The following is a 12,269-nucleotide window of genomic DNA, read 5'->3' on the forward strand; positions in this document are numbered from 1 at the left end:
AAACGACTCAGGAAACGTGTAGCAGATACTGTTACCTAGGTACTTCAAAAAGGAGCTACAGCAGAGGATATGGGGGCGGGGTCTGTCCCAAGAGGGCCCCATAGGGTCCCGCTCGCTTATAGGGACAAGGTGGCACCGTGACCTAATGACCATCAAAATGTTTTCTCAGTGTTGCTGACCAGCTCTCCTACCAACATTATTTGTAGAATGTTTCCTTGCTCCATTATTTTTCTTTGCTTTTACTATAAATAGCTAAACACTGTGTAGCCTGTCTTGGCTATAAATCAACTGGATGCCTCTACTTTGATCCTTTTTTCTCTCTCTTCCTAATCTTTGATATTGGAGAAGAACACTTCCAAAACCATCATGGGTCTACCCAACATGTCATCTTTGGCGTAATGAACTCCGAGCGCAGAGGCATGATTTAGAAGGAGTGTGCCAAGTGTACAGCACTCCCCCAGGGCTCCCTGAGCAGAGCTGGCTGTAGGAACTGCCCACTGCGGTATTTGGGCCTCTCTCTGCAGGGTTAGGGGCACCAACGGGTGAGCTGCCCGATGCTGTTCATGGTGATGGCTGTGTGTATTTGTTAAGCCCAAGGATTCTCTTTTATCCCCTCTAGTGGCCAAGGAGGAGAATTGCCGTTGTCACCATTTTACGGATGAGGAAACTGTCGGCTAATCCTTGGAAGTCTGTCTCACTGACATTTACCCTTCCACCCCAGGTACGCAGGAGGTCTCTGGGTGAGTTCCCCCGGGCCTCCAGCCACGCTGCCCTCTATTTGATGAGGACAAGGTGGTCAGACACTCAGAACCAGCCACAAAAGGTGGGCAGTGTTTCATAGCTAAATGTGCTTGGGAGAGGATGCGGGGGAGCCTTTCGCAAATGGCAAAGCATTACTTGCACATATTGCCTTGCTCAGATATGATAACCCAGTTTCCTGTCCTACGTGATGCAGCTGAAGCTTGGGGTAAGTGAGTAAGTGGCCAGGGTCACGTGAGGGTAAGTGACGGCAATTCTTGCCTTCTGACTCCAGGGCTCCCCCTGAAGAAGCAAGTCATGATCTCATATCCTCCCCTAAGCCATCCACCATCGTCCTATTAACAGGGGATTCAAGCTGAAAAAGGCAGTAGAAGTGATATTGGGAAACGTCTGTCGGCACTCTGGGTATCACTGTGACGAGCCTTCCCTCCAAGTCCTTCTGGAGGGCAGCCCTCTGCCCCAAACTTCCCGCTGACTCAGTCTGAATAAATGCTGTGGCCCAGACGAGCCACCTCATTTTTTTATCTCCTCTTCACTTTGCTAGTCTGAACTCATCATAAGAGTAAAGAAAATGAGAAACATTAACTATGAAATGAAAGTTGCTTCGAAGAAAAGTTAAAGACACTTACAAAGTATGTATGGCCCCCACCAACCTGTGATTTTCGTAAAGGTTGATAGGCTGCCCCCCCAGAAAAGTTTGCTTTAGGCCCCATTGCCTCAGTTTTCCCCATCTGCAAAATGGGCATAAACCGTGGTCCATTCCCCTTCTCCCATTTTGGTACCTGTTGAAGACAAGGGGAACGGAGGTCAGGTGTATCTTCAGCTGAAAAAACAAGCTTTGCAAAGGGTCTTCTCATTTCCCCCATTCTCTTCCGCTTCCCTTGAAAGCCACCCCCCTACCCCCCACCCCCGCCTTCTCCAGAGCCTCCCTGGAAAGCCCCGCCCCGCCTTCTCCAGAGCCTCCAGGTCTACAGCTATTGCTTCTGGGAGTCAGAGGACAAAGGAATGGCATCAGCTAGGTTGCAGGCTTGGTACTTTGTCTAAAGAGTATTGCATCATCGTCCTGCCTGATTTTTTTTCCTTAATAATGTGGAATAGGGGTGAGGGGAGGTGGGGTGGATGAGAGCGCCTGGGCCCTAAAACGGGAAACTCTTCGTCCGTTTGCTCCCTCTGCTTAAAAGACCCATGTAAGCACGTCACTAGAAGCATTGCGTCAAACAAGAGCTAAGAGGCACTTAAGGGTGCTGTGATAATGTTAGCTGTGCCCTGTCACTTTGTCTTTAAAAATATGCAAGTGCAGAAGAGAATCCGGCAGTGAGTTCCCAGGCTGGCAGGATTCCCCACCTTCATGCACACCCACGTCCACCCGCAGTTGTTCAGCCCAGAGTTAACACAGCAGGTCAATGATAAAGGTGCATCTTCTTTGGGCCACAATAGTCCCTGTGAAATTCAGCTGAGCCCTAAGGTTGCCTTTGCTGAGTCGGAAGTTAAGAGTATCTATGAGGGTGACCATTTTCTGGAAATTTCTTGCAGAATGAAGGAGGCTGGACATCCTGTTTTGTATCCAGAATAAGGACGGAGAGGCTCAACAGTGCCTACAGGTCAGTAGGGTTTTTTCTGGGCCTCATGATAAGGGTTCTGAGTTGGCTGTAGCCGTGGCCGTGGGCAAGGCACATGATGTCTGACCGTGAGGTTCAAGGGTTTTGTTATTCCCGCTTTAGCAAGAAGGAAACTGAGGCACAGAGTAAAGCCAGAGCATGTGGACAGTATTACCAGACTGTCTGAATGCAGCAAGGTCAGGTGGCGGCAACAGCTGAGGGGGAGGCTGCGTCTTTACATCCATGCTGATCTCCACCCTCCCAAGGCATCCACATCCTTAGGGGGAAGGGGTCCTTGATCTTTTCTATGTCGTGGACCCCTTCTCACCATACTGTCTTTAAATGCTTAACGATACCTATGGTTTCAATACCTTTACTTTGAGCAAAGTCTCAGGAATATTTGTCTAAGTAGCCCTCATTTAATTTCACCAATAAATAATTACACAAAGAAGTTTTTTAAATAGTATTTCCAAGAAAGCTGCATGGACCCCACCCCACCCTTGAATTCTACCCTCTGCCTTGGTCTACACCACCTTCCTGCTCCTCTGAATAACCCCCTACCCCCTACCGTTCCTCATTATCTTTTCCTGAGTACTTTTTGGTGTCGGTAGCGGTAAATCGTTCTGTTCAGAAGCAGAACCTCCCTTTGCTACTGTGTTAAACCACGTTTCATTCAAAGGGCTCCTTAGGACATTAGTTGCTGCATTTTTTTTTTTATTGGAATGTAGTTGATTTACAATGTTGTGTTAGTTTCAGGTATACAGCAAAGTGAATCAGTTATATATATATATATATATATATATATATATATATATCTATCTCCATTCTTTGTCAGATTCTTTTCCCATATAGGTTATTACAGAATATCGAGTAGAGTTCCCTGTGCTATACAGTAGGTTCTTGTTGATTATCTATTTTATATATAGTAGTGTGTATATGTTAATCCCAACCTCCTAATTTATCACTTCCCCCCATGTTTCCCCTTTGGTAACCACACGTTTGAAGATCTGTGAATCTGCTTCTGTTTTGTAAAAAGTGCATTTGTACCATTTTTTTATTAGATTCCACCTATAGGTGATATCATATGATATTTGTCTTTCTCTGTCTGAATTTCTTCACTTAGCATGATCATCTCCAGGTCCATCCATGTTGCTACAAATGGCATTATTTTGTTCTTTTTTATGGAGAGAGGAGAATGCAGACCCGTGGTGACAGAGGCCTTTAGAACCTTGCAGGGGAATGTCCCCGGAGCTCCACGGCCAGGAAGTGAAGGAGGAAACAGGACTTTCAAAACAGAAAAAGTAGGTCTGCTGAGAACCAGAGCTGCCCAGTCAGGCCTCTGAGGTCTCAATGCCAGTTTAAGGTTTTCAAACAACAACTTCTTTTCTTCCCTGAGAAAAACTGCTTGGGCAAGCTTCCCCGGTGTGCATTTTTGTCTGACAAGAAAGCATTTTGTCCTCTGTCAATGGAAATGCCAAGAACAAAGCAAGAGGGGCGTTGCCGGGAGGCAGTCAAAGCAGCTTCCCTGACCCAGGCGCTGGAGGCCGGGGCCCCCGGGTCTCAGATGCGCCCAGAAGGACCCTCCCTGGGGCCTGGGCAGGCGGCAGGACAGGAAACGTCAGTGACCGCATGGACGCCTCGGCTCTGGTCAGTGGGTGAGGGGGCTTTGGGAGAAAATGGAGACAGGTCTGTCTTGTTCATTTATTAACAGGCATTTGTCACACACCAGGTTAGGAAATAATCCTCCCATTGTCAACGTGGCTTAATCCTGCTCTCGTCAATATGTCTTCCGGGGTCTTGCAGGGAAGGGAGGTGCTTTCTCAAAAGAAATCCTTTTCAGAGATAAATGCAGATGTGCCTCTCTTGATACAGTGGGCCTGTCCATGCAAGGAAGTATGTGCGTCTCCCACGTGATATTCAAGGCATCAAGGAAACGTGCTTTGTAACGGAGTCCTCGATCTCTTGAAGAGGTCACTCCTTAGGTGGTTTCTGTATAAATAGAGGCTTCCGCCTACTGGGTTTCTTTAAAACAAGGGTTTTCTTTTTCCTGCATTTCGCTTGGTTCCTAAAATAGTAACAAACAGCATTATTCAGGGAAGGTCAAGAAGCTGACAACCCTTTTGGAAGCTTTTAGTGCCGCAAGCCTTAGCCTCCTCTGATGAATGCCTGTGGGATTGTCACCTATCATCATCCCTCACCCCCACACACACCCTCACAAGAAACCCAGGAACTGAGATGACCACAGTGTTTTTAAAAATTCAACAACCCTCAAGCGTTTTCAATTTCAGCGAAGAATTAGAAAAGCAGAGTCCAGAGAGCAGAGTCAAAAGCAGGTCTCTGTCGGTTGTATGAAATTGTCACGGTGAAATCCTTTCGAGTAAAGAAACCCAAGTACTTTCTATTCCTCTGACAGGATGTGAGTGCAACCCTAGAACCACCAAAGAGGCAGGAATTAGCCAACTTTTTTCGGTCTCTTTTTTTTTCATGATTAATTGATGTTAGAGTAGGGTTGCTTTACAATAGCCAACTTTGATTTGGCTAAAACAGAACAGGAAACACACACACTCACACACCCCTGACTAAGGCACCAGATTCACGCAGTAGAAAAGAAGAAATCATAAACTTCCTCCATGAAGCTAAATAGCATTCACGGCAAAAGCGAATTTTCTGACAGTGAATCAACCACTGAAAAAAGCTTCCTGCAGCACATGGCACAGAGCAGCCTCCTCAGACGTCGGGCGCTTATTATTCTGTTCCCAGCCTTTATTTTCCTCCCACCCCTCCCCGCAGAAGACCGCACTCGGATACAGCAATCCATCCCAAGGAGAAGCTTCGCCACTGAGAGATTAATCATGAGCGGGGATGTGTGATTGAGCCTGCCGCCCGAAAAGCAGTGGGAAGCGGAGGCTGCCTTTTAGCTAGTAAGCAAAGTTCAGAGCTGTTTGCATTCTGCTGGGTAAGCAGGGGTCTCTCAAGACCTGAGCTGGATGGGCTGCGCTCGGCAGGAATTCTCGCCGAGGCAGTGCACAGGTGTGCCTGGGTGGACTCACCTGAGCCCCAGAGGCCAGAGGGTCAGAACTGCTCATTTTTGCAAATAGCCTGATTCCGTCATGTTTTAATTAGCACGAAGTATTGCAAACCCATTCTGTTCAACATGTTGGCAAGTGAAAACCAGATTAAGATCTATGCAGTAAGCTTAGGATATATAGGGTTTTCCTAATCACTAGAGAAATGCTAGAGGCTGGAATTTCCTAATTTTTGCAGAAAAGGAGTCGAGGGGTTTTTTTGGGCCATATCCCGCCCCCCCCCCCAAAGAAAACCTAATTACAGGATTTATAAAGAATAAAAATAAAAGGAAGGGGAAAATACTGCATTTGGCATAGCTGTACATTGGAACAAATAAATGCTAAAGGGAGTTGGTAATTCAGGAGGTCCACCGTGGACTCAGATGCTCGGCAGAAGCAACGGCATCACAGCAAAGATGTATGATGTAGGCTAGTGGCCTGGAGAGCCAGCAGCCCTGTGCTCAGACCACAGCTCTGCAGCCACTTTCTAGCTGCAACTCTCGGTAAGTTCATTGTCATTTCCGAGCCTCTATTTTCCTTTTCCTTTTTCTTTTTTTGAAGTCGTTTAGCACTTACATTTCTCCATTTCCTTAAAGTGGGAAATCAGTACCGCCTCACCTCAACTGGAATTCAACGAGACAATGAATGTGGAGTATCAAGCCTGATAACGACGACAAAGTAAGTTCTCAACTTACTTTATTATTAGACTTTATTAGAAGATCTAGCAGGATCCAGGAGTGTGTTCAGTGGCTGGGTTGCCAAGGAAAGCATATAATACAGCTCCTCCCAGTTGGAAAGTTCTCTTCACATCCGGGGCAAAATTCCTGTCCTGACACATCCAGTATCAAATAGGTTTAATTCTCCACCCTCGAGGTCATCACGAAAATGTCTAAGTGCTCATGTCAGAATGCGCATTCAGCGCTGTCCAAATACCAGGGCAGTTTTAAACCTACACGTGCACACTGTCATTTACAAACCATTCGCACGTCTTAGCAGGGCTCAGACTAAAGGCTAATGCACAGACTAATGCGAAAAGGGCTATGCGGAGCTGAGGACGTTTGGGGTAAGAAATGAACCAGGGAGAACTATGGTTTAACAACAGTGAACGTGGCCTCATCTCCTGAGCTTGTGTTGGAAGCCAGACCCCATGCTACTTTCCATGCATGATCCCACGTGATTCTCACGACATCTCCATGCAAGCTGAGGGGCGACGAGGAGGCAGATGGATAGAGAATGAAGAGGGAAACCCGGCACCTTGCGGGAGACTCCGTAACCATAATGGCCGTTACGGGGCCATTACTGTGTTCATAGCAGTGTGCCAAGCACCTCCCGCGTGCTTATTCACTTAGTCCTCACCTGCCATGCAGAACCAAGTCCCCCCATTTCTAGTGTCAGGATCGTAAGTCTCAAAGGTTGACTACCTTGCCCAGAGTCGCATAGTAACAGGCTAGGACTCAGTCCCTGGGAATCTAATCACAGATCCTGTGCTTGTCCACCTAGAACCCCTCTTCCTGCCCACCAGCGCTGCCAGGGGTAACACAGAGACCACTGGGTAGGGGGGACAGGAAAGGGCTCCTCAAAGCCAGTTTCCTGTACTAGCCGGCAAAAGAGTGGAGTTTACATCTGAAGACCCTAAAAGACAGGTCCATGTGGAATTTGACTGTACTTCACATGTGTGCTACAGTAAGCTGTAAAATGACAGAGTTTTGACAAATTTCAGTCTGTGATCATATTAGCTTCCATTTACCCAGTGCCTGCTCTGCGTGTGCCGGCACCTTTCCGAGTGATTAGCGTGTATTAAGTCCCTGAACCCTCAAAGCGATCGTATGCGGCAGGTTCTGCCCATTCTACAGATGAGGAAAGGACTTTGCCTGAGGTTGCAGAGGTAGAAGTGGTCCAGCCGGGGTTTGAACCTGGGCGAATCTGGCTACCAGGCCACAGACTAGAAGAGCGATACACCGTGGGGCCTGAGATGCTTCTCCTCCCTGTGGCAGGTGGATACCTGGCAAAGGTGTTTGCAGGTAAGGATGCGCCTCTTCTGATAATTCATGTGAATGATTCCACTGGACTCTATAAGTGGTGACACCAGAAATACCGGCTGAGACGGATGCCCTCTATTCAGTCATCTTCAGGGCCCAGGAAAAAGCAGTCTTGAGTGGATTTTCCTGTTTTAACCCTTCCCGTTTAGCACAGTCAGCTGACGGCTGGGTGAGGCTGCTGTGAAGAGGTTGGAGGCCCGCTGAGAGACCTGACACCCTTGTCTGAAAGACACTGGCATTGGCAGCTGTCCAAGCACTGTGGCTGACTTTCAGACCATTTAATTGAAACCATATTTTTTAAAAAAGGGAAGGGGTGGGTGCCAGAGCAGGAGAAAGATCTTGGCAAAAAACCTCGTGTGTGCCGTTTCCACCGTCGGATTGAGCAGACAGGGCCACAAGGCTGATAAAACAGGATTAGCAAAATTGCATTGTCGGCCATAGGCACGGCGTGACATGTGCTACAGTGAAGGCATTTGGCAGGATTAACCTGCCAGGGATAAAGATACAGCAGACAAGGGGCAGAATTAATGGACTGGCATGACCAAAGCGGGGAAATCTATTTGCATGCAATATCAACTGTGCTAATAAACTCCGGGCTAGGCTCGGCAGGCCCAGCAGTCCTCTCTGAGCCAGGATTTTTTTATTTTAAAGCCCACCTGGAGTCTTCCAGCGACGATGGGCTAACGCGAGCGGGCTTCCCAGGTTGCCTTGAGGCTGACGTTTGCCATCGTCCTAGAAGAGTTGTGCCGTCTTACATCACCGTAGCAGCCTTCTGACCGTGCAGAATGAGCCTAATGCCTCAGGTTTCTGGTGCCAGCGGGTCCTCCATTTAGAGGGTGACTGTCTCTGAAAAACAATGAAGAAACATTCAGTACAACACACGCTACAAAATACCTACTTGGAATGGCTGGTTTTGCCTGATGTGTGTATTCTGATTGCCTGAAAGTCGGGGCGAGACGAGGGTGAGCAAGGAGGACAGCCCAGGACGTAAATTTTCAGAAGGTGCTCGTGGGTCCCGCTCCTATAAGAGCAGGTTCAGCCTCTGAGAGTGAGTGCCTCACGCCCCTCACCCTGGTCCTGCTGAAAGTGACCGTGGGGACAATGTAAGATACACCCATTCAAAATGCACGTGCGCTTAAATACACTCACACGGTCACTAATGCACAGCTGAGTGTCGAGGGGAGGGGCAGGGCAAGGAAGAGGCTGGGCAGGTGAGAGGGAAGGGAACCAATAAAGATGGAGTTATCCTCTGGGTTACTGCTGTGGGCAGGTGGGGACCTCTGCCAGCCTATGTGGGGCAGGAGAGCAGGTATTTTTCCACCAGCTCCCATGCATCACTGATGAGGGATGTTGACTTCTTTTTTTTTTTTTTTTTTTTTTTTGCGGTTCGCGGGCCTCTCACTGTTGCGGCCTCTCCCGTTGCGGAGCACAGGCTCCGGACGCGCAGGCTCAGCGGCCATGGCTCACGGGCCCAGCCGCTCCGCCGCATGTGGGATCCTCCCGGACCGGGGCACGAACCCGTGTCCCCTGCATCGGCAGGCGGACTCTCAAGCACTGCGCCACCAGGGAAGCCCTGTTAACTCCTTTTTAACCCAGCAGGTTGACCACACGCCTGCTCCTTTTCCTGACCCAAGGAAGCCCCCCGGCCGAGGGTACCGTGTGAACAGTGGTGCTGGATACCACCAGCACTTGCCACGTGAGTGAGATTTCATATTAAAGCCCCGTCAGACTCCCACTGTGTTAAGGCTCATTAGAAGTGTCCGTTTTTAACAGGGCCCTAGATTTAGAGCAGCAGTCCCCAAATCTGGTTTATCAGAATCCCTGGGGTGGGGGGAGGGTGGGGATTCCTGGGCTTTGCTTTCCAACCTACTGAAGCAGAATCTTAGAGTGGTGGGGATGGAGCCCTGAATCCCACCTTCCCATCCTGAGCCAGCTAGCCAGGCTGGGGGGGGATGTCAGCCGCTTCAGGGCATCTGCAGCGACCCGTGGTCAGCGTGGGAGGTGGTTGATGAGGAAACCCGCCCTGTTTCTATGGCTGTCAACTTCTCCCCAAAGTAACAGGCAGGAAAATAGTTTGTTGGTTTGAGACCGCTGATGTTACAAAGCTTAGATAATTGTCACGCCCTTCCGATCCGCCTTCACCAAGTGATCGTTATGTGACATTTAAAAAAATGAATTAATAGGATTAGCTGGCTTGACCTTACCAGGCAAATAAGAAGGACTAACATAAACAGGCCAAAGTGTGAAATAAAGAGATAAAAGGTTTTGGTTAAAATGGGTGCAGAATTTTGGAACGCCAGAAATCTTAACATTCTCTTCAAATGCCCCCGGGGTAGCTGAGGGGCTTAATGAGGCAACAGCAGGTAGAAGGGCCCTGAGGTGGGAGGAAACCCGGTAGTTCCAGCAGGGCCACTCTGTGTGGCTCAGTGATGCAAGCGCCCCCTGTCTGGGGGCTGGGGTCCAGCCCAAGGCCACCCACCGGGTCACATGCCCTGTTCTAGGGCTGCGTCTGCCCAGGAAAAGGGGGAGCTTCTTGAGCTCACAAAGGGCTCCATCCACAGGAAAGGTCTGATTTTCTACATGGTAGAAGGTACCATATGGCCTGGCTCTGTGTTTCAAGATCTGAAAGAAAAACAGCGCGGCTGAGTGCACGGAAAGGGGGAGGTGTTGGTAGACAGGTAGGCAGGGCTGGACGACCGGGACGCGTGTGCTTTCGCGGGGATCTTATTCTGGGTGGGATGGGAACCGGGGTTGAAGCAGGAGAATGACACGCTTTGAGTCATATTTTAGAAGGATCACTCAGGCTGCAGCATGAAGAGTGAATCAGAGGGACAAGTTAGACACTTAGAGCATCGTCCAGGTGAGAGGCAGGGCAGGGCAGGGCAGGGGCGGGAGCGCTGGGCTGGTGGTGTAGGGTGGCCATGGAGATGGAGAAATGTACTTCAGTGGCAAAATATTGACCATTCTGATGACTCCTAGGGGACATTAAGGACAAAAATTTGTTTTGTGTCTGCACCTCCCCCAGCTTTGCAGGACTTCCTTCACTGATTGAGAGCACAGCCAAGCTGCAGGTCCTGCTGTTACAGCTACTGTGCAGTACTGGGCTGCCGGGGGACTCCATGACGGCCTCTGTCCTTGGGATCACTGTCTCCTGTGACAGACTGACGAGTGGAACAGTAATGGAAGCACACAAAAGGTAGAAGAATCCTAGATACCAGTCCCAGAGCTCAGGCTGAGCAGGGAGCCGGGGGGCCTTGTTGGTGGCTGACCCTGGAGCCCTCCTGCATGAGCAGGAGTGTGTTGGGTAGAAAGGGGCAGGGGTGTTCAGATCCACAGAAGCAGGCAGACGTGGGGTCCTGGGGGGAGGCCTGCTCCCTAAGAGGGGAGGAGCAGGCAGGAAGTGAGGAACCATAGGATCTGGAACTCCTGGGCATGACGAGGAACCTTAGAGAGGTTAAGCCAGATCAGACTGACCCTCTGGAAGAATCCGTCTGATTTCCCTGTGCATCAGGGTACCGCTAGCCTAGAGGCAGGGAGATGAGTGAGGAGATCTGGCAGTCAGCTATTGACGTAAAATTATTCGTTACAAAACGGCACGTGAATGTCCTTAAGATACTTGGTGCCTTTTTTATTTTTCCTTTTCCAAACGCGTAGCTAAGAGTAGTTGGACCACACACGCCTTAGTTTAAACCATGCGTTCATTCGACCAGTATTTATCAAGCACCCCCCACGTGGCCAATGCTGGGGAGGTTGGAGTTTAGTGGAGACAGCTCTATGCACACTGTACGGTAAGTGCCCTAAGGAAGGAGACCGGATGCCTGGAGAGCACGTTACGGAGGAGTCAGGTCTGGTCTGGGGGATGGGTGTCCAGGAAGTCATTTTGGAGTTGAAATCTGAAGGAGGAGTTGGTGTTAAACTATGCGAAATGGGGAGTGAGGCATTCCAGGCAGAGGAAGCAGCTTGTGCAAAGGCCCTGTGGTGGAAAGAACTGTGGCATATTTGAGAAGTTAGAAAAGCAGATAAAAGCCCACGGAGTGCAGACACAGGGGGAGATGAAATGTCGAAGCTGCTTGCGCTCTGCTTCTAACCCATGGCTGCTGTCTTCCCCCCCCTCCCCGCTCCCCCCCGCCGCTCCAGACTCCAGAGGCAGCACGGAGGAAGGGACCCCATGACCATCGATCGGCCTCCCCGGCACGGTGCGGTGGGGCAGCTGGTGTTGTGAATCAGGCCGTCGCCAATCAGAGAACGGCTACTTCACAACACCAGGGTCACACCCCACCACAGGCAGCACTCCAGGCACCGGCCCCCACCACATCCGCACCTCGGCCATCGGTCATCGATGGGGCACCACCGAGCCCCCCAGAACCACAGCAGGTGACTTTCTGGTTCATTGTGCATATGCTGTGCGGACACCACCGCAAACACAGCGGCCCTGAGGCTGTTTCTGCCCCAACACAGACAGCTCCACTTTTAAAGAAAAAAGCTACTCCTGGCAGCGTCTATTTCCTAGGTGGTCCCGGGTGCCTTTGAGGGTGAGAGTTCCACTGCCCGCCATCAGCACGTGCCCCCACGCTGGATGAGAGCCACGCACAGGAGGACCCTTCCTAGGGCCTCAGTGTGTCACACACTCACGTCCTAGGTAACGTGATCTGTCACCTGTGCTGACAGGCGGGCTTCCTTTCCCTGGGACCCCACAGCCAGGGACCTGGCAGGGTTGAAAAACTGATGGGGGTCTCCAGAGTTGAAGTGTTTTCATGTTTAAGTACCTAAGGTAAATCTTACATGTGAAACTGCTGTGTTTGAAAGCC

The sequence above is a fragment of the Leucopleurus acutus genome (genome assembly GCF_964270905.1).
Source record: "Leucopleurus acutus genome assembly, chromosome: 10".
NCBI lineage: Eukaryota > Metazoa > Chordata > Mammalia > Artiodactyla > Delphinidae > Leucopleurus > Leucopleurus acutus.